Raw genomic sequence first — 21,578 nt, forward strand, 5'->3', positions numbered from 1 at the left:
AGGAGAGCTCAGCATCCTGTGACAGCGCCGTCTCTGCCCCCACACCGCTCTGTCGCATTGTGATAGGTGGCTGAGCGGTGTGGGAGGAGAGACACTGGCCGATCACGGCGGTCTCCTCACACTTTACGCCCGGGGCCAGCGCCCCCCCCGGTTGTTACGCCACTGAATGTGGGTAGTTCTAATACAAATATGGGTCATTTGTTTGCCCATTCACTGACTTGCGAACAGACTGGAATTAACCCGAAGCTCATTTCTGCTGATCATCATTCTGGCTAAACATTAAACACAGACCCATACCTATATGTGCTATTGTTGTGTTTGTAGCCTCTTAATACAAATGTCTGTTTTTCAGGGAGATATTATATCCCTTGAAACACAGAAAGTTGCCATCAATAAGATTCCGTGCTATTTTCTAAAAAGATCACATTTACTAAAGCTGGGTTCACACATTATGAATTTATATTTTAAATGTGTATTAATGCATGTAGACATTGTGACAGGCTAGTGTTCGGTCACTAAAAAGCAGTTTGAGTATCTTTTACCATGTAAGGAGTATTTGTGCCACCTACAAAGGGTGAGAGGCTCCAGGATTTGTGACTATAAATGGAGAAAACAAGCATTTTGTTTTCTCATAGCCTCAGTCCTGTAGCCGCAGGAGAGTCGTGTTGCAAAGGGGGCAGCATGCGTGTGTGCACAGACAAAAGGAGAGTGTCTGGTCTAGCCTGCACTGATCAGGCTGACACGTGTGAGAAAAGGTAGTCTGTGCGGACACAGTCTAGGGCAGGGATGGCCAAGCTCCGGCCCTCCACTGTGGTGAAACAACAAATCCCATGAAGCATCTCTCTCTCTGGGAGTCATGTGTGTGGCTGGGAGAATCTTGCAAAGCCTCATGGGATTCGTAGTTCCACCACAGCTAGAGGGCCGCAGTTTGGCCATCCCTGGTCTAGGGAGTCTGTGAGAGAGTTTGTGTTATTATATATGTGATGCTGAAACCTTAGTGAGAGAAACCTGATAGGAGAAACATTTTTTGAATAAAAGTGGGCAAAAGAGCCCTAAAAACGTAAGTTGCCAAGTGAACTTAGTCTTTAAAAGCTCTAAATATGAAATTCTGCAACATGCATTGGTAACACATATTGCAAAATTTCCGTAAAGCGGACCTTTACCCCTTTCACTAAAATCACAGCAGCATACAGCTCTGCATGCTGATTTAAAATCACCTTACATTCATTAGTTAAACAAAGTTGTTTTTTCATTTACTTACAAATAGAGTTCATCCACTTCTTGGTCTAGTTCAATCAAAATGATGTAAGTGCCAAAGCGTTGTGTTATGGAAATTCGCTTGGTTCAACGCACAAATCCATGCCGCACTGAAGTATGCCGAACACAAAGAATTTCCCCCGTGCTTAAAAGCACAGTTGTATTACGCTCTTTTGTGCGAGGACTGGAAGTACCCCCTTTAGAGTCATGTAGCCTTAGGAGACAGGTGTTGCTTGTTTGCTAGATCCATCCTAAGAGCCACCAGCACAGGTATGTTTATGGTTTTATACCTGCCCAACAGGAAGTGATGTCAGACAGGAAGTGGTCTCACACAGCAAACCAGGAAGTAATTTCAAACAGGAAGTGATGTCAACAACCACTTCAATACATAGCCAGTCAACAAAACACATTAATACAATAATCTATTACCACCAGAGTGAGCTTTATCCAGCATTGCTCAGTGAGCAATGCCCAATTAAGTTACTATGATTCTCATGCGTGCTTATTTACAGGGACAACGTTATATTATCTCCAGCGGTTGATCAGGCGCACTAAAGACAACAAACGCACGTTCCTTTCAAAAAGGCAAATATGTATCTTAAATAATACTATGTTCTCAAAGCAAATGTATACACGCCACGCCAATAAATCCGCGCACCGCGCAGGGGCCCTAGCTTGGCATCCACACACTCGCTAAGAGAACACTGCTCCGCCACGCATATCCACTCCAATGGTTTATTCCCAGTGCCGAATAATCCGGGTCATGCTCCAATCGAGCGTGACGCAGAAATCCGGACACTGAGACCTGATGACAATATTACACTAAAAACACATCCTAGTAAAATTTCCGCAACAGTTGCATCCTGGGAAGGTTACATTTTCCTTCTCTGGGATGATGTGCATGTTCACATGTCTAGTCACAAGTGCCAGATTTTCAGGATATAAAGGGAGAGCTAGTAACCTGCCATTAGTTAACATGGCCACTGTCAGAAGACAGAGAAAGAAAAGAGAAATAAGGTATGCAAAGAATAAAAAGCCGGCAATTATCTATAAGTATGTGTGTGTAGATTACCATTACTAAACATTTATAAGGGTGTTTTGTTTTTATTTTAAAGATATGAGTAAGGCCCCGTTCAAATTGAGCGATTTATCACGCGGTAATTCCCGCGATATCGCGGCTATTTACCGCGCGATATCGCTCTCCAATGCAAGGCAATGGGGCAAAGGGTCCTGCTGTCGCGGGTCGTGCGTCGCTACAGCAGGACCCTTTTTGGCTCGGATTTTGCAATGCAAGCATTTGCACGATATTGCGCAAAATGCAAATCGCGCAACAAACGCGCGATTTGCGAATCGTGCAGTGTGCATGGGGCCTAAAGGTCCACTTTAAAGTGTATTTCCACTATTGCAGTCAAATTTAGGAAAAGCCCTCTATATGTTCATTATGTGATCTTATTCACACAGCATATTGAAAATTATCTTTAAAAAAAAATAATTCTTACCTTGTAGATGTTTTGTTAAATCAGACAAGATGGCTGATTCCAGGTTTTTCTTAATCCTTTCACAGTGGTCTGTCCCAATGCAAAGTCTTGGGACTGCAATTTGAGGATTGTGTTTATCTGATGTGCTTCATTAACATACAATGGACAATCAACCTCTCAATAGACAATACCCCCCTCACAGCCACTCCTAACATTTCAACGAAATAGAAGCCAGAAGAAATTTGAACCCCTAAAACCATAACCCAAGTAAAAAATGTAAACTGCAAGAAGCATTTGTTGATTTTTTTTTTAGCTTAAGCTATGTGAATTCGAACATGTAACAAATATAAAATAGGTGTGATCCCAATTTGGCTACAAAAGTGGAAATATACTTTAAGGGCCCATAGAAAATAAATAGTGGATACAAGGTAACTTCTGTTAACATTGCATGCTAACACAAGTGTATAGATGTGAATGGGCTCTAAAGGATGTGCAGTTTCTTCAAAGTGGACATTCGAACATTTTCATATTCTTAACAAGCAGTAAATGATCTTTAAAATCAAACCCCACTAACCTCTGTAGCTGCTGACGCCATGGAGCTATACAACCTTAAATCAGTGTAGTCGTTCAAGTTGGCTCTTAGCATTCTCTTCCCCCTCCCCCCTTCCAGTCCACCTGCTCTGTGTTTGCATAGATTAAAAGGAATCTATGCCAAGTCACTTTGAGGAGGGGAGGGTACAGAATAAGATGTGCTGCTGAAAGTGAAAATGCTTCTGCTGTCCAGCACTTTGTTGGAGCATCTCCTTGTGAAATATGAGATCCTCAGTGTTCCTAGGGTCTTTCAGGAAGGCCCTTGGCGTCACCCTTGCTTAGGCACCATAGGCAGACGTTGGATAAAAGGCAAGAATATTTTTAAATTTAGCTTCTAATGCATGTGATTTTTTTCCACAAATAACTGGACCTTGTATTTTAATGGACTGATTTAGGAATATGTATGCATTTGGATGTCCTTAACCTGGCAGCTCTCATTAAAGTTTGCTTTCAGTAGACTTATAAATAATCAGATTCATATTCTAATGTAATTAATTTTTTTGTTATTTAAAAAGGAAAATGTATATTGCAATTTCTTTGATTTGTTTTTTTCTTTTTTCAAGTGCCATCCATTGTCAGAACATTTACGGTTGACTCCAAAACAAATCAGTCTGTGATGCTTATCTGGACATTTCCTAATGATAGTAATCCGAGTACATATACATATACTGTGGATATAATTAATGGCAGTCTCAATCGCAATATTTCACATATTCAAGTCAATTTCCTAAAAGTGGAGGACTTGTTAGCGGGAGAAACATACAATTTCACTATCTACACTGTAACCGTTAATGGAATCCGGAGCTTTAACTATCCATTTATCATGGCTACAACAAGTAAGTTTATGTTTTGTTACAAACTAAAATTATACTTTTTTTAGGATTTTAGCTTAAAGGGGAATGTAGGTTTTGTTTTATTGCGAATACAGAGGGTGTATTGTTGGTATTGTATCCAGATATGTTGTTTTTTAAATTATTTTAATGAATTGTGTACAAATAAAACACATGTACATCGGCCATAGATTGGTTGAATTTCAGCTGAGCCCTGCTGACATTCAACTAGTGTGTGGCCCCAGACCTCAGCCTCCACACCGTCCACCCCTCCAAAAGAGCCAGGCAAAATTCTCTGCCAAACAGTGAGTGCAGTCAATTAACTGCGGTCACAATTGGGGTATTCCGAGTGAGATTTAAGCTGGCCAGACACACTACACTGAGTGGCCAGATTATTATGACCACCTGATGTTTGTAGGCAAATTAGCTATAATTAGCTATAATTTCGCGCTGAAGTTGCTAGAGGGCCAGACCATTATAAATAGGGAGGCAGGTTGTTTACCAAGACAGTAGAAGTGATTTTTTTCTGAAGATATGGGTAAACAACGCGATTTAACAGCCTTTGAACGTGGGATGATTGTTGGCGCTCGGAGCCATGGAGCGAGTATCAGCAAAACAGCAGAATTCGTTAAATGTTCAAGAGCAGCTGTTGTTAAAGTGTTTAAAGACTGGACTGTCAGCCAAAAATCTGGGTCTGAACATGCGAATTGTGGTCGTCAGCGACTAGTCAATGTTAGGGCAGAACGGAGAGTGGCAAGACTGGTACAAGGACAACAGAAGGGCAACAGTGCAGTGTCAGATTCCTCGCATCACCTTTCAACATCTCGTGGAGTCATGAGGCGGCCCAACGAAGTCATCTCGTGGAGTCATCTCGTGGCCCAATGAAGTACTGATGGGGTGGTCATAATAATCTGGCCACTCAGTGTATAGTCTTATAGTCTCCTTTAGAATTATCAGCAAGACATGTAAGGTCTTACCTGTTTGTATATAAACAAAATGCATTGTTTAGATTGGCTTTCACCTATAGATGCTAGTAAGAATATTTCACATAGATTGTACAGTCAGATTGTAACTGAGTGGCCAGCTTTAAAAAAAAAAGATGTGGGTTGTTAGTAAGTATGTGTGTGCTGGGATCATCATCTATATTTGTTTATTACATGTGCAGGACATGCTCTCAGACAAGCATTAAATTACACTTATCTATGCACAAGTCCTTGGATTGCTTAGACCAATACCAATTCACTGAAGGTAGGATTGCCACGTGGGAAAACCATTTTCTGGTTACACACAGACTTGAACACAAAACAAGTTGCGTTTTAATGTAACTCAGTGAGGAAAAAGTCAATGCTCTCTGTATAATGTGCAGTTGAGAAGAAAAAAAAAAGTCAAAGGGTTGCCTGCACAGCATTGTTTACTTCAATCCCACTATGCACTTGATAAGTTGTTTGTGTGTGTTTTTTGTATGATGAAATAAAGTTGTAACATATCATTTAGAGATTATTTGAGAAAATATATTTCTTTCAGTGCCAAATGAACCACAAAATCTTGCTGGAAATGCAACTGGTATTGCCGAAATATTTATAGAATGGACACCACCTGGGGATGTTCACGCCAGTTCATATGAGTACCTAGTGGCATGGAATAATGTAAATCTAACCGAAGAGAAAGGACAGAATACAACAAAGGACACACATTTTAATATCCAAAGCCTATTTCCAGGAAATCTCTATACAATAACAGTAACGTCTGTATTCAGGAATACTTCCAGTATAGGGGCTGTAAAAATGTTATCAACCAGTAAGATAATTTTTCTTTATTTTCTGTATCTTTTGTAGTACATAATTTAGTAGTAAGTAGTAATAATTTAGTTTTTATGACTGAGAAGTTATTCTTTACTGATAGGGTGTCGAGAAGTGAACCAAAATGCCATACTACCAATCACAATAGTAAGCATTAGAGGACACCTGGATGAATCAACTCAGTCCAACTGCCCACTGTTATCTCTGAGCCAGTGGGTCTATAAACATGCACACTCAGTCCACTGAGTAGCAAGTTTAGACAATGAAGAGGGGGCAGTCACTGCAAAGAGAGCGAAAGCCACTGCCAAACACATCTGACACCGGGTTGTCAGCAGGTGTTATCTGGAATTCTCCACAGATACATTATTATTTGATCTGCAAAAAATGGCCAAATTGACCAACTGGCTTCTTGTTACTATTCTTACTTGGTGCACTCTAGTATCATACTGCCCACTTTACCTGAGTGCACTGAAACATGATGCGTTTGTGTTATGCCATTTTAAAGGGTTCCCCAATACACATATGCAACACACCTGCACTAAAGCATGCTATAGAGAGTCAGATGATATGGGTTGCAATGTGCTGTAAAAAAAAACCAAAAAAAAAACATTTTACTATATTGGGGTCATTAAAAATAAATGGCCTGCAGAAACATAATTCACCTCAATGCGTGATAACACGGTTGCTTCTTATGTGTACTGCAAGGCAGTATAATATAAATTAGGCCATAGTGGTAAAAATTCATATTTCACAACCAGATTGTCATAAAATGTATAAAAAACAAAAAAGTACATTTGGAGAAATGTTTAGAACGTATACAAAGTTTAACTTTCTTCTAGTTGGAATGTATGATAATCTTGCATGTAATAAAGCCAAACTAGCCTTATTCCAAAAGACAATGTAAAATTTGCTTGGTTGCTATGGGCTACTGCACTTTCAACATTATTATGGGATTGTACACCCCATTAAAGCAGACCTTTACCTCCTTTCACTAAGAATCACCTCAACATGCAGCTCCGCATGCTGATATGAAGTCATCTTACATTCATTAGTTTAAAAAACATTTTTTTTTACCTACAATTATTGTTTTTCCACTTCTTGGTCCCCTTGGGCATTAGTGATGTAATGTGTACAAGCTTTGCATCTTGGGAAGGTTACATTAGCAGTGCATTGCTGGTAAATCTCACCTGAAATCTCACAAGGTCTCAGGGAAAAGGCATTTTTCTCCCCTGAGATGATATGCATGGTCACATGTCCTAGTAACATGTGCCAGAGTTTCAGGAAGTAAAGGAAGATTGATTAATCTGCCCTTAGTAAAAATGGCCACTGTGAGAAGAATGGGGAGGAAAAGAAAAATAAGGTATGCAAAGAATAAAAAGCCTGCAATTATCTATAATTATCTGTTTGTAGATTGCCATTACTAAACATTTCTAAAGGTGTATTTGTTATCATTTCAAAAGCGATGGGTAAATGTCATCTTTAATACCTAGCATACGAGAACAATAAACCTAAATAATAAACTAAAAACACAACAAAGATTGTTGCAAAACTATGGGCAGCGGCCCCTTTATTGTGTTTTTATCAATTGTAACCATGAAATAGACTTATAACTATTATTACCAAACAGAACCAATAACAGACCACCATACTTAGTCTTCAAGACTCAAGCAGCAATAACTTGCAAGAACCTGGAGGATGAGCAGTTTCTTCAAAGTGTACATTCAAGCATTTTCATATTCTTAACAAGCAGTACATGAGCTTTAAAATCAAACCCTACTAACCTCTGTAGTTGCAGATGACAAAGAGCTATTCAACCATAAAACCAGTGTAGTCGTTCAAGCTGGCTGTAATGTATGTATTTGAATGTCCATAACCTGGCAGCGGGTTCTCATTAAAGTAGGTTTTCCCTAGACATATAAATAATCTGATTCATATTCTAATGTAATTATAATATTTTGTTTGTTATTTAAAAATGTATATTATAATTTCTTTGTTTTGTTTTTTTTCTTTTTTCAAGTGCCATCCATTGTCAGTACCTTTACAGTTACCTCCAAAACAAATCAGTCTGTGATTCTTAACTGGATGTTTCCTAATGATAGTTATGCAAGTACATATACATATACTGTGGAGGTATTTAATGGCAGTCTAAATCGCAATATTTCAAATATTAAAGACAATTTCACAAAAGTGGAGGACTTGTTAGCAGGAGAAACATACAATTTCACCATCTACACTATAACTGGTTATGGCATCTGGAGCCATCAATATCCATTTATCATAGCTACAACAAGTAAGTTTATGTTTTTTTATAAACTAAAATTAGACTTTTTTAGGATTATAACTTAAAGGGAATGTATGTTTTGTTTTATTGTGATTAAAGAGGGTGTATTGTTGGTATTGTGTCCAGATATGTTTTTTTACTTATTTGAATGAATTGTGTACAAATAAACACTTAAAATGGCCATAGGCCATAGACTGGTTGAATTTCAGCTGAGTCCTGCTGAAATTCAACGAGTGTGTGTGGTCCCAGACCTCAGCCTCCACACCCCCCATAATTTTCCCAGTTGAAAACAAAAGAGCCAGCCAAAATTCTCCACCAAACAGTGAGTGCAGTCAATTAACTGCGGTCACAGTTGGGGTATTTGAAGTGAGCTTTAAGCTGGACACACACACATACACTATAGTCTTATAGTTTCCATTAGATTGATCAGCAAGATATGCAAGGTCTTGCCCGTTTGAATATACCGGTAAACGAAATGCATTGTTTAGATTGGCTTTCACCTATAGATGCTGGTAAGAATATTTTACATAGATTGTACAGTCAGATTGTAAACCGAGTGGCCAGCTTTAAAAAAAAGGATGTAGGTTTGTTAGTAAGTATTCAGGTGAAACTCGAATAATTAGAATATCGTGCAAAAAGTTCATTTATTTCACTAATGCAACTTAAAAGGTGAAACTAATATATGAGATAGACTCATTACATGCAAAGCAAGATAGTTCAAGCCGTGATTTGTCATAATTGTGATGATTATGGCTTACAGCTCATGAAAACCCCAAATCCACAATCTCAGAAAATTAGAATATTGTGAAAAGGTGCAATATTCTAGGCTCAAAGTGTCCCACTCTAATTAGCTAATTAAGCCATAAGACCTACAAAGGGTTCCTGAGCCTTTAAATGGTCTCTCAGTCTGGTTCAGTAGGAATCACAATCATGGGAAAATGGTATCATCTATATTTGTTTAATACATGTGCAGGACATGTTCCCAGACAAGCGTTAAAATTACACTTATCTATGTAAAAGTCCTTGGAGGGCTCAGACCAATAGCAATTCACTGAAGGTAGGATTGTCACGTGAGAAAATAATTTTCTGGTTACACACGGACTTAAACACAAAACAGGTTTGGGGGGATTTATCAATACTGGAGCAGTTGCCCCTGGCAACCAATCAGCTTCTCTCTTCAGTTTGTTCAGTTAAGCCTTGAAAATTAAAGCTTGATGCTGATTGGTTGCTATGCACAGCTGCTTCAGATTTGGCTGCTCCAGTTTTTATGAATTCTCTTTCTTGTGTTTTAATCTACAAATAAAGACTGTTCATTACAATGAGACAAAAGTCACCAGTGGAGAGATAGCACCTAAAAGATTAATGTATGAAACTAGCGCTTAAAAATAAAATATGACAAGGCAGTCTTAACAGTTATAAATAAGCAGGTCTGGGCCAACAGCTGCAAACAGGTTGCAAATACAATAAGATAGCTCAAGTGTTTATACTACCTTACATGCTGAAAATCTAAAGTTGTAGTCCAGCCATATTTGTTGTTTAAAGTGCAGAATAGTTAGAAATTCTTAGAAGGATTTTTTGTATGTGTTACCATTTAGGGGATATCCTCCTTTCCGGTGTGGTTACCTGAACAGGAAGTGAGGGGAATAGCTCCAACATGTGAACAGGCAGCAATTAAAAAAATGTTTAAGTTAGTTGGGATTAGCGGGGTTGGGGGTTTTTTTTGGTCTTTTTCCTCTCTTCCTCTCCTACTTCAGGGATGGCCAGATGGAATTGATTTTATTGGCATTGTGGTACATGGCTTCAATAAATTCTTGTGGTGATGTCAAGCATTAAGTTTGGTTCCCTCAATGCGAGGGGTTTGAATGTTCCTCAAAAGAGAACACAGATATTGTATGATATGCTTAGCTCGATCTATAAGAGACAGATATGAGAAAACGTATATACTCAAGATTCACTGGGTTAAGCGTGCAGTAGTGAAGACTACGGAACAGATAGCATCGGCATTCCATCTTTACTACCCTGATCTCTATAATAAATTGAGAATTCATCAAAGGGAAAAGACAAAAGGGAAAGGCTACCCTCAGCTTAGGAAATTTATAGAAAAGACATCTTTCCCTCCATTAGATCCTATAAAAATTAGTTCTCTTGACTTGCCCTTTTCAACCAAGGAGATAAATTATATAATAGGAGCTCTCCCAAATGGGAAGAGTCCTGGCCAGGTGGCTATACGGCTCTTTTCTATAAAGAATTTAAAGACAATCTTACCCCAATACTTAAAGATATGTATAATATTATTTCAGAGACTTGCCCTTTTTCTCAGCAGTCACAGGAGGCACATATAGCTCTGATCCTTAAGAAATAGAAAGATCCAGCACAGTGTGCAAGTTATAGACCAATTTCATTGATCAATACTGACCTCAAGATATATGCTAAAATAATAGCTGCCCGCCTCTTGCCACATGTTTCATCAATGATACATCTAGACCAGGTGGGATTTATACCCCAGAGAGAGGCACGCGATAATACAATTAAGACTTTATATTTAATCCAATGGGAGCGCTCCCATAAGACTCCAATCCCTCAACGCCGAAAAGGCATTTGAACATCTTGATTGGTCCTTTCTTGAAGCTTTGTTGATCCAGATTGGTCTGTCACATTCATTTATCACCAAAATGTTTGCGCTTTTTTCCTGTCTGACTGCGAGAATTAGGGTTAATAGTGTACTATCACAACCTGTTAAAAATAAATAACGGGCCACGTCAGGGATGCCCCTTGTCACCATTATTATATATTTTGGCTATGGAGCATTTAGCTAATGCTATTATGATGAACAAAAGCATACGGGGTATGGAGGTGGGAGATAGGATGCACAAACGGAGTTTATTCGCTGATGACCTGCTCCTCTATATGTCTAACCCCCTTATCGGCTTGCCATCATTGTTAAAAGAAATAGAGCTGTTTGGACGATTAAGTAACTATCGTATAAATGCATCAGAATCTGAATGGATAGATGTTTCGCTTCCTCCACATGAGCAGGAGGCTATTCGGGCTAGCTTTGCATTCAGGTGGAGGGGGCGGGGCATTAAATATCTTGGGGTGCATATGGTGCTACGAGAATAAGACATTTACGAATTGAACTATGTGCAATTATTGGTGGAGATGCAGCATCAATGAAATAGTTGGGGCCCGAAAATGCATTCGTGGATGTGAAGGATGGAGTTGATTAAAATGCATATCTTACCAAGATTTATCTATTTCAGACTATTCCAATTAAAATTCCAAGATCTTATATTAGAACTTTGAGGGCAGCTATGACCAAATACGTATTGGGATCTACTTCACCACGATTAAGACAGGATATATTTGTAATGCATAGACAGGATGAGGGAGCAGGTCTTCCACATATGGAGCTGTTTTATTGGGCAGCAGTTTTAACCGGTATTACAGACTGGTTTTCCTCTACCAGAACCAAATTGTGGATATATATTGAACAAGCAGCTACTCCAATAATACTGATCACGACCCCATGGATTCGTCCCCAGAAAAGGCTGATCAAGGAGACTCTACCTCCATTGGTTAGGACACTAATGAAAATTTGTAACAGGACAATAAAACTATATAAAATATATCAGACTATGAGGGACCTCTCTCCCCTATATTAAAGTAATCCAGATTTCCCGGCAGGGTTGGCTTGCCCAAGTTTTTTTTAAATGGACCGCTATGGAACCAGCCCCTATTATTCATGCAATTTCAGATCATGGTATACATTCTTTATCTCTTCTGACCCCAGAAGGTGGTTCCACACTGGGACAGAGGTATGCGTACCTTTCAGCTTAAGCATTTAATTACTGCTCTTTCGAGATTTAAACCTCTTAGGTGAGATATGACCCCCTTTTGAGGACTTGTGTATGAACCAAAATGAAAGCAAACATAAACTATCAAATATATACCACATTCTCTTAATCCAAGCCTTCTCTGATAGACCATTTTATGTGAGGGGATGAGAAACAGAATTGGACTATAGACTATCCCAAGATGATTGGAAACAATCTTTGTGTTAACATTTAAATCATCAAGTATTTCAAGCTCTATCCAGGAACAGAACTTTAAGATATTGACAAGATGGTACAGATACCCCACTTTATTACATAAGATCTTCCCAAACATATCCGATCAATTTTGAAGATGTGGAGTAGAGAGAGGTAGTATGCTACATGTATGGTAGTCCTGTCAATAAATTCAATCTTTTTGGGAAATGGTCTATAAAATGGGAGCACATTTTATTAAGGTCCAGGGACTGTTTACACCTATTGACTATTATATCAGGACCAATTAAGGAAGTTAAGGCTTATTTAGATTTGTTTTATTTGCTGCAAGAACTGTAATAACTAGATATTGGAGGTCCCAAGATACTCCTCAAATTAAAGATTGGGTCAAAGAAATGCATTTTTTAAGAAGGGTTCAAGATCCCAGGACAGGTACCCACAATTTATGGTGTAAGGCAGTGGTCTCAAAGTACCGGCCCACGAGCCGGTACTATGTGGCCCGCAGCCCGCTCACAAGTCTGGTACACGGTCACGGACCGCGTACCAGACATGCGGGAGCAGCTACATGGTCTGCATCTCTGTCGGATGCAGACCGCATAGCTGCTTCTGTGCCGGCACTCGAATCCTTTCGGCCGGAGTCTTCGCTAAACGCCAGCCGAAAGGATTGATTAGATTAGTAATGTCTGCAGCCGACATTACTAATCACCACTAGATAATCGGATCGGTGATCGTGGCGCCACACACAGCCTCCTCCCTGCAACAAGGTAAGCCGGAGAGGGGGCTGTGTATTTAATTTACGGGTAATGTCCCCCATTCAAGTTAATGATCAGGTGACAGCAGTTGCATGTAAATGCCTGCACACCGCATGTAATGATATGCAATATTATTACATTCGGTTAGGAATCAAATCACTCTCCCTGGACGCAATGTTTGTGTATCCAGGGAGAGTTTTCTAACCGCATGTAATAATATCACATATCATTACATGCGGTGTGCAGGCATTTACATGCAACTGCTGTCACCTGATCATTAACTTGAATGGGTGACAGCGGCCGCATGTAAACATCAGATTAGGGATTCCTTTCCGACGCAGGAATCCCTAATTGCACCTAAACCTACAGATATGAATGGGGCCTTATTGTGTGTGTATTGGGGTCCGTAGTACCATATCGCATATAGTTACATTTTATTTTAAAAGGAGAAATATGGGGTAAATGCTTTTCCCCATAGTTCTCCTCAGGGTCACGGGAGGACATAAACTAGCATCCTCCCGTGACCCAAAGCTCAGTATATAGGGAGCTACAGCTCGCGGTATACTGAGACAGCCGCTGCCGGGACGGATCCCGACATTACTGTCGAGATCCCCCCAGCTGCGTGAGAGTGACAGCTGCCTCTGCCTATCTAGAGGCAGAGCCAGCTGTACCCGCCCCCTCCCCCGTTCGTTCCTTCAGTCAGCGCGGGAGGATCGGAGGGGGGGGGGGATCCCTGCAGGGACAGGGTAGAGAAGTGAGCGAGCGACGGTATGCGTTCGCTCACATCTCGATCTATTGAGTCGACGTGTGACAGTTTCATTGTCACACGTCGGCTCGAACTATGAGGCTGAGTGAAAATCACTCACCTCATAGTTCTCCTTTAAAGTTTGAAATTTGGCGAGTGGCCCCATGGGAGAAAAATTTTTGTCGAGTGGCCCCCGAGGGAATTTAGTTTGAGACCCCTGGTGTAAGGGAAACCATGGATAGAGTCTGACATCACTACCATGTGCTTACCAGGAATGTGAGGCTCACTTGCATGGCCATTGGAGGAGAAGAGAGGAATGAGGGAAGGAGGAGATGAGACTGACTTTTTTTTTCTTTTTTCTCTTCTTTCCAATTCATCTTGGTTTTTTGTTTGTGTTTGGTGGGGTTTTTTGGGTGGTTTAGGGATGGGAGAGATTTTGGGTTGTCGTTTTCCTTGTTTTTTTATTTTTTAGTGGAGACCCCCGGGGGGGGGGGGGGGGGAGAAGAATGGTTTTAATACCAATGGGAAGGGAAATTTATATCATTGTTTTAGGAAGAAGCTATGAATATCTTTCTCTTCTGTTTCTGATTGGATTTCTCCCTGGGAGAGTCTTTTAACAGGATGTTTACATATTGTTTATATGTTTGTATTGTTATATATAGAAACAATAAAGAAATATTATACACATTTTTTTAAGTTAGGTTGGGAGTGCTTAGGTCAAGATGTTATTGCAGTTTGTGCCCCTATGACTTTGTTTAGAGGGGCGTTAAATGCAAATGTTCTAATTTTATCACTTTTACAAAAGAAAAAAAAATCTAAAAACTTTTGCTTACTTGAAATTAGTCGATGGCATTTTGCAGCTTAACAAAATATTCCTATGTTTTTACTAACAAGGTCAGTAAATGCATTCTTCGTGGGCCACAAAAATATAAGTATTGTGTTCCTTTTGATCCTTACAGAAGCAAGCATGAAAAAAATTACAAAATATATTGTTAAATGGCAAATATTGTGCTAGCACAATACACAATAGATCTATGCCCATTCTGGGACAAATTCCTGCCACAACCATTCAACAATTCAGTCTGGGTAGTCTTTATTGGGCTTAGCAAAGTTTAACTCGGTGAGGAAGAAGTCAATGCTCTGTGAATAATGGGTAGTTGAGAAAAAAAGTCAAGGGTTGCCTGCACAGCATTGTTGATTTCAATCCCACTATGCACTCGATAAGTTGTTTGTATGTGTTTTTTCCATGATGAAATAAAGCTGTGATATATTATTTAGGAATTAATTTTGAAAATAAATATATTTCTTTCAGTGCCAAATGAACCACAAAATCTTGCTGGAAATGCAACTGGTATTGCCGAAATATTTATAGAATGGACACCACCTGGGGATGTTCACGCCAGTTCATATGAGTACCTAGTGGCATGGAATAATGTAAATCTAACCGAAGACAAAGGACAGAATACAACAAAGGACACACATTTTTATATCAAAAGCCTATTTCCAGGAAATCTCTATACAATAACAGTAACGTCTGTATTCAGGAATACTTCTAGTATAGGGGCTGTAAAAATGATATCAACCAGTAAGATCATTTTTCTTCATTTTCTTATCTTTTGTAGTACATAATTTTGTAGTACATAATTTAGTAGTAAGTAGTAATAATGTAGTTTTTATGACTGAGAAGTTATTCTTTACTGATAGGGTGTCGAGAAGTGAACCAAAATGCCATACTACCAATCACAATAGTAAACATTAGAGGACACCTAGATGAACCAACGCAGTCCAACTGTCCACTGTGTTATCTCTCAGCCAGTGGGTCTATAAACATGCAAACTCAGTCCAATGAGTAGCAAGTTTAGACAATAAAGAGGGGGCAGCCACTGCAAAGAGAGGGAAAGTCACTGCCAAACACATCTGACACCAGGTTGTCAGCAGGTGTTATGGAATTATCCACAGATACATTATTATTGTTTGATCTACAAAAAATGGCCAAATTGAGCAACTGACTTCTTGTGACTCTGGGTACCCCCCGGGTACCCTTACGACCCAGTGTGGTAAAGTGGAACTGCCCACTTTACCACACTGCATTGAAACATGATGTGTTTCTGTTCTGCCATTCATTTTGAAGGGTACCCCAATACACATATGCAACACACCTGCAATAAAGCATGCTGTGGAGAGTCAGATGATATGGGTTGCAGTGTGCTGTAGTGTTAAAGTAGTTATTTTTTTGGTGCCATTTTTACTATATTGGGGTCATTGAAAATAAATGGCCTGCAGAAACATAATTCACCTCAATGCGTGATAAAGCGGTTGCTGCTTTTTCGGCCATAGTGGTAAAAATGTATATTTTACCATTTCTGTAATAAAATGTATTAAAAAAAGGAAGTACATTTGGAGAACTGTTTAGAAAGTATAAAATGTTAACACTGTTCTAGTTGGAATGTTTGATAATCTTGCATGTGATAAAGCCAAACCAGCCTTACTCCAAAAGACAATGTAAAATTTGCTTGGTTGCTATGGGTATTCTGACTCCGATTGTTGTATTAGCAATTTAACCTTTGCTGAGACCTCTATGCCTGGCCTGTATAAGCAGATATAATCACTGCGCACAATCCTTATCAGATAGCTGAGCTTTATTGCATGCAGCAGGTTACAGCAGACAACATGCTTTAGCAGATTAATGAATAGACTGTATTTGAAGGTCAAGGATGACAATGTTTCCAAGCTAGCATGTACATGGGGTTCTACTATAAGCAGGTATGACACTAACACTAGTTCTTATAGAAGGGGGGGGATACATCATAGATAATAGATCGCCTATATGTGAAACACCCGGTAACGGGTGTGTGCATTTAGCGGGTCTTTTCTGCCCGTGCGCGCGCGAGCAGAAAAAAATTGCCGTCTGGAGACGGCAACCCGCAGATGCTGCAGTGCCGTCCGTCCGTTTTTTTACTACGGGCGGACGGCAAGAGGTTAAGGAAAACTAACTATGTAAATTCTCACTTCACATATTTGTATGGACACCAACTATGGGGGTTATTCACAAAGCTAGCCGAAGGATCGAACCGATGGGCTGCTATTCACTATAGCCCATACAGCTCCCGAAGGTGGCCGAGTGGCTCAGCCGAGCAGAATAGCCGAGCGCATTTGGCTATTCACTCACTGCCATTTGGCCTCTATGTGAATAGGGGGCGAACGGCAGCGAGCGATCTGCCGGAGCTTTGGCTCAGCCGATCCAAATGCACTTCGGCTCAGCCGAACATCTTTGGGCTTAGTGTGATAGCAGTGTTCAATAAGGACTAACCTTGCAGTAGTGCATTCAGGCCTTGTCCATTTGGAGAAATGTTCAAAGCATTGACAGCCCAAGATAAATCTTTGCCCTGATCTGGTGACAAGGGTTTTGACTTCAGGACGAATCTCTAGATCGTTGTAAGGATGTAGAAGACTGAAGACATCAGATGTGGTTTCTTCTGGATGATCCAGAAGGAATTAAGCACCTGTTGACCAAGAAGAATTTGCAGACACTGGCCTGGTAGCATGATCTGCAGGATTAATTTCAGATGGAACATAATTCCACTGTTAAGGTTGAGAGGATTTCCTGATACATTCTACACGGTTGCTGACAAAGAAATGTTTTGTCTGATTGTATATGTAGCCCAGAACAACTTTGCTGTCTGTGTAGAACGTCATGTCATCTATCTGAATGTCTAGCTAACTCAGTATGAAATCTGCAATTTCTACAGCTAGCACAGTCCCACAGAGTTCAAGCTTAGGAATTGTGTGTTCAGGCTTAGGTGCTAACTTAGCTTTCCCAAACAGAAACCCTACATGGGTTTTAGTAAAAGAGTCTCTCACGTTGAGGTAGGCGACAGCTACTATGGCCTCAGTAGATGCATCTGAGAAGATGTGAATCGCTCTTCTTTGACTTGCAGCAAGGGAAGCTGAATTGTAGCAGCGTGGTATGTGAATTCAATCTAAAGCATGTAAAGATTGCTTCCAGGACTCACATCCTGAATTTCTGTCTGTTGGCAGTGGAGCATCCCAATCTATAGTAGTCTCTAATAGCTATCTCAGTAAGAATTTACCTTGTATGGTGATGGAGCCACAAATCCCAGTGGATCGTATAGGCTGTTCACCACTGACAGAACACCACGTTTTAAATGGCTTATCTGCAGATCTGACTTGAAAGCCAAAAGGTCTCTTTTAATAAGTCCCACCCTAAGCCTAGACTCATGTCTATTCCCAAATTTGGTTGAAACAGGTTGAAAGGCTTTCATAACAGCAGCACTATTTGAAGCAATCTTGTGTAGTCTCAGGTTAGCCTTAGAAAGCATACCTTGAGTCCTTTGAAGCAGGTCCATGGATTCTTCGAGAAGAGGAGAATCATCTTGCATGATGACTGGTGTAGAAGACTCAGATGAGTTTCCCCAAGATGTTTACTGCTTGTGAAGTTACTTGAGTGATGCTTGAGAACTCAGGTGCATTGTCCTGGGTGTTTGCATCAGTGTATTCCTGCACATCTGAGCTGTTGAAGGAAATCTGGTGCATAGTCTGACCAGAACTATTGCAGGGTGGTCCTTTTGTGAGAGGCTAATGTTAATGAGCTCACGGCATATCATATATCTGGCGAAGTCAGACAGGTCTGATCTCTCACGATTTGGTGCCAAAGTAACTTGTGGAACCCCTTGGGTGTGAAAGTTCTCTGGTAAAGAAGGGCGAGGTATACTAGGATAAAATGACGTTGTAAGAGCATTTTAGCTGTGGTGTAGTCTCTAAGGCTTCTGCTGGCTGTGGTTTGAACTGTGGCTTGTCGCTGGAAGTCACCTTGTCGTTAGCATGAGGCGATTTTGTTTGCTGCGTAGATACATTTGTGTTGTGGACTTGAAGAGGCTCAGGCATTTGGTGCTGAGAGGTCTCTGTGTTGAGTCAGAACAGTGTTGTTATGAGGTACAGGAGATGACTGTCGTTGCAAACATTATGCTTCAGCACATATTCACTAGTGTCTTCAACTGGGTCTTCCAGTTCTGCTGGGATAAGACAGTCTGAATTAGTACTTTGACACATTGCTTGTTCAAGGACTTTCAGCCTTGCTAAGGCAGCTGCTTTTTCCCTTTCCATTTGCAGAATCCACACTTTATTCAGTTCCGAATTTGTGCCGGCCTCTATCAGCTTCTCGCTTAATGTTGAGCTTCTGGAGCGAGAGGATCTAGAAGAACGTGCAGTGAGCTTGGTTGATGTGGATTTGTAAGATCTGATCTCCTGCAGTTGAGCAATGCGGCGTTCTGCCTTATCCTTAGCAACTTGCACTAAGAGATCCCTTTGTTGGTTTAGTGCATCAGCCTGTGTTAGTTCTGCTGAAGAGTCCTCTATATTAGAGTCCTTTAACTCCTTGGGCGGGCGGCGGATCCTTCCCGGCGTGGTCACGTAAATGTACGTCTTTTTTTTCTGGGCGCGTGCACAATCCCGCGGGGAAGTATTACAGCCGTTACCGACTGTCTCATACAAGCGTTTGGCCGGCTCTATAGCCGGCCAATCGCTTGAATTACCTCATATGGTGCGCCCCCCCTTCGCTGCCGGTTATCCCGGGCACCGATGTCCCCCCCTGCGGTGCCCAGGACCGAGAGGACCGGTACTGCGGCTGCTCGAAGAGGGAAGGAGGAGAGATCAGCATTTCCCACCGCTTCCCCACCTCTCCCACTTCTCTACTCTAAAGTGAGAAGTGATGTGTATTACATCACTTCCGCCTTTAGCTGTCATTTCTCTGGCTGGGAGCCAGAGAAGAAGCAGATCTCTGCTTCATCAGCGTCTTTGGGGGTCCCTTGGTGACATTAGGGGTCTTGGGGACCCTGTCACTATTAGGAGGACCTGTCATTTTTTTCTAGCTATCACATTGGGGGCTTTTTAGCCCCCTATGTGATAGCAATCAAGTTAAGTGTCAAAAATAAATAAAAAAGTCTCATATTAAAAATAAAATAAAATAAAAAAACTCAAAAAAGTTTCAAGTCTCCCGCTTCCGCACGCACTTATATACATAAATACGCGTCGGGCATGCTTACGTGCAACAGCGATTGCGCCGCACGTTACATACCGCCGCAAACGTCGCTGTGCGAGCAATAATTCTAGGCCCATCAATCACTGATAACACTAAACTGATGAGGGGTAAAAGCTTTTTTAGGCATGGTAGTTTTTTGCGATTTTGTGGGCGCACGCAATATTAAAGCTGGTCATGTTTGGTGTCTATTTACCCGACATGACCCCGTCTTTTATATTTCACCAAAAAATTAGGTCATAATAAAATGTTTTATAAAACATAACGTAGGGGAAAAAAATGTTTTTTTAATTTTCGGTCCTTTTTTTGTTATATAGTAAAAAATCAAAACCGCAGTGGTGATTAAATACCACCAAAAGAAAGCTCTATCTGTTCCTAAAAATTGTATAAAATTAATTTCAGTACAGCGTTGCATGACGGAATAAATGTCAAAGTACCGCAGCGCTGAATACTGAAAAATGGCCTGGACAGGAAGGGGGTTTAACACCCCGGTCAGCAAGTGGTTAAGAAAGCTGTTTATTTGCAGACAGCCATTGGTAACGTTCAAAGGCAGCAGATAGGCAATCTATAGAGTCTCTTGATTCAGCTGGTTGATCATTAAAGTGACATTAAAAGGATAATCCCCCCTCCCCCCAATGTTAGTGTAAGGACTTACCTTAAATCATGCCTCTTAATCCAATCATCTTCTTCTTTAGTGTAGTTTTCAGATGTCCCTCCAGAGCCAGTGTGCATCTCCGATCCGGGCAGACTCCTCTGTCCTCTTCTTCTGACGTCCCATGGAGTCTGTGCGGGTGCACGCTGCTCCATAGATTTACCTTGTGTTTCTCTTCGTCTCCCGGCCGAAGATCTGTGCTGTGCATGCGCCCGCCCCATGATCCTTTGTGGCCGCCCGAGAATCTTCAGATCTTCGGACAGGAGCACGCGGCGAAGACGCGGGTAAGTTTAAACCTGTTTGAAAGGAGTTTAAAAAAAAAAAAGTTTTTGCATATATCTACTGCTGGCTAGCAGTAGATATATGCAAAAACACATTGAGGGTTTAGTAACCCTTTAAAGTGTGGAAAAACTGAAATGCAGAGTGAAGTTCTGTCCCATAGGTCTGACAGATTGCTGGAGAACTCATCTCTAGTGTTTTCGTAGTTTTCTCTGAGTTTCTGTGTCGGTTTTATTGTGCGTTTTGCACTCTGTTCGGCAATATCTGCAGAATCTGCTCCCTGTATGTCTGCAGTGTCAGAGGCATGATGTATCTGCATTGGTTGAGCCATAATAGGAGAGTGTTAAGAGCCTTGTCTAGAAATAGTTTACGTTTTTGCGGGGGAAAAAAATGGTACTGTCTCTTTAAGAAGACAAACAGCAGCATAGACAGGTGGGATAACACAGTTCAATGCAGAGAAAGTTTTTAACATTCACAGGTGAAGTGCAGTAAGCTTGTGTGACCATGTGCTTTCACAAGATGGCAGATGGCACTGAGCTTGATGGCAGATTAGGCACACACATACTGTATACCCAGATGGCTGTAGGAATTCTAACATCCTTGACTATTCTGATTCAAATTGTTGTATTAGCGATTTATTCCATGCGGAGACCTCTATGCCTGGCCCGTATGAGCAGATATCGCTGCGGACAATCTTTATCAGATAGCTGAACTCACCAAATACCTTTTCATCAACAAAAAGCTTTATTGCACAGATTGTTGCTTTATTGTTACAGAAGACAACAGGATACAGCAGATGAATGAATAGATGGT

At 40.7% G+C, this 21,578-nt stretch overlaps 1 long non-coding RNA gene across 1 annotated transcript in view; it reads left to right on the top strand.

The window, feature by feature from the left end:
- The window catches only part of LOC108801349, a 33,582-nt gene extending 15,157 nt beyond the window's left edge, over window positions 1–18,425 (top strand). The window contains exon 3 of the long non-coding RNA XR_001942144.1: window positions 18,373–18,425. This is a non-coding gene — a long non-coding RNA (uncharacterized LOC108801349). The remainder of the gene's footprint in view (window positions 1–18,372) is intronic.
- The last annotated feature ends 3,153 nt before the right edge of the window (window positions 18,426–21,578 follow it).

Source organism: Nanorana parkeri, unplaced genomic scaffold (genome assembly GCF_000935625.1).
Source record: "Nanorana parkeri isolate BGI_ZX_2015 unplaced genomic scaffold, ASM93562v1 scaffold2311, whole genome shotgun sequence".
NCBI lineage: Eukaryota > Metazoa > Chordata > Amphibia > Anura > Dicroglossidae > Nanorana > Nanorana parkeri.